Source organism: Rattus rattus, chromosome 1 (assembly GCF_011064425.1).
Source record: "Rattus rattus isolate New Zealand chromosome 1, Rrattus_CSIRO_v1, whole genome shotgun sequence".
In the NCBI taxonomy this organism is placed as follows: domain Eukaryota; kingdom Metazoa; phylum Chordata; class Mammalia; order Rodentia; family Muridae; genus Rattus; species Rattus rattus.
In genome coordinates, this window is record NC_046154.1 from 78,008,312 (window position 1) to 78,009,831 (window position 1,520).

The following is a 1,520-nucleotide window of genomic DNA, read 5'->3' on the forward strand; positions in this document are numbered from 1 at the left end:
CTGCAAATATTCTCTTAGAACTACCTTTAATATATTTTAAAAGTGATTTCAATTTCATTTGATTTCAGTTAACTTTTAAATGTCCTTAGTTTTTTCTAGAATGCATTACAATTTGAGCATAAATACTTAATCTCTGAAAATTTCTAAAATCTTGTAGGTTATCTTGTCATTGGTTTGCTTTATTTCACAAAATATGATGGGAAAAATAAATTATTTTAAGTTTTTTGTATTTTTAATTATTTCCTGTTTCCTCATTCTATGGGTCATAACCCCTTTGACAATTCTCTATCTTCAAAAATATTTATATTATGATTCAAAATAGGGGCAAAACGATTGTTATGAAGTGGCTACAAAAATAATTTTATGGTTGGGGGTCACAATAACATGAAAATTGTGTGAAACGGTTACAACATTAGGATGGTTGAGATCTGAGTCCTCTGGAGGAATAATAGTTTGCTCTTCAGATTTATTATGTTTCAGTATTTCAATTTGCTTGTCTATTGGCTCATAAATCTCTTCTAGTACTCTTTGTGTGTCTTACTGTTTAGGATGTTGACTATGGGCTCATTCTAGATTGGGGCAGAGAAGAAAAAGGCAATTTATTATAGCAGCAACAACACTAAACCATACAAAATACAGAATTATGCTTAAATGAGCTTTAAGCCTTCTATTCTATCACCAATGACACAAATGATCACAAAATTAAATAATGATTTTTTAGTTATGATTACTTAGAGAAAATTTAGAAATAGCAATAGAATAAAATAAAGAAAAAGGAATAGGATGTGAGATTAAAGATCCAAGGTTGAGTAAAAGAAAAAAAGAAGAGTAGAAAGTTTTATGAAAAAACTGGAAAAATGAAGAGATATGAAAATTTTTCAGTAAAGAAAATATCAAGTATTACAAAGTCAAAACAATATGAAGTTATAGTAAACGGATAACACAAGGCATAAAATTTGCAAAGTAAAAAAAGGAGGAGCAATACTTACCTGGCAGGGGAGATACCATGATCACGAAGGTGGTTTTCCCAGGGCGAGGCTTATCCATTGCACTCCGGATGTGCTGACCCCTGCGATTACCCCAAATGCGGGAAACTCGACTGCATAATTTGTGGTAGTGGGGGACTGCGTTCTCGCTCTCCCCTGACAAAAAATTTAAAAAAAAAAGAGGAGCAATTAGATTGTTCAAATATAAAAAAATAAAATATAAACAAAATCAAATAAATGTATAAGAAATATAAAAGGTTAAATGTAATATAAGGTTAAACTCACAATACCACTAAAAGTAAAGAAATAAAGGCAGAATAAATGGGAATAAATAAGTAAAGGAGGATTAATTTTAAGAAGTGTTGAAACTGCTTAGTCACATCTACCTTTGCACTCTATTGGTTGTAAAAGTTTTCACACTCTCTTGAGACTACTGGGTTCAGATACCCTCAGGTGTGTTATCTTCCATCCGAAGTAAGTGGGAGCAGGTTAAGTTTAGAGCACTAAGATTACCCATATCAAAGTTTCAAAATC

The 1,520-nt window shown here is 31.3% G+C and overlaps 1 non-coding gene across 1 annotated transcript; it reads left to right on the forward strand.

Moving 5' to 3' along the window:
• Positions 1-981: 981 nt before the first annotated feature.
• On the forward strand, positions 982-1,145 carry LOC116890483. Its single transcript, XR_004386671.1, has one exon. It is a non-coding gene; the product is annotated as a U1 spliceosomal RNA (small nuclear RNA).
• The last annotated feature ends 375 nt before the right edge of the window (positions 1,146-1,520 follow it).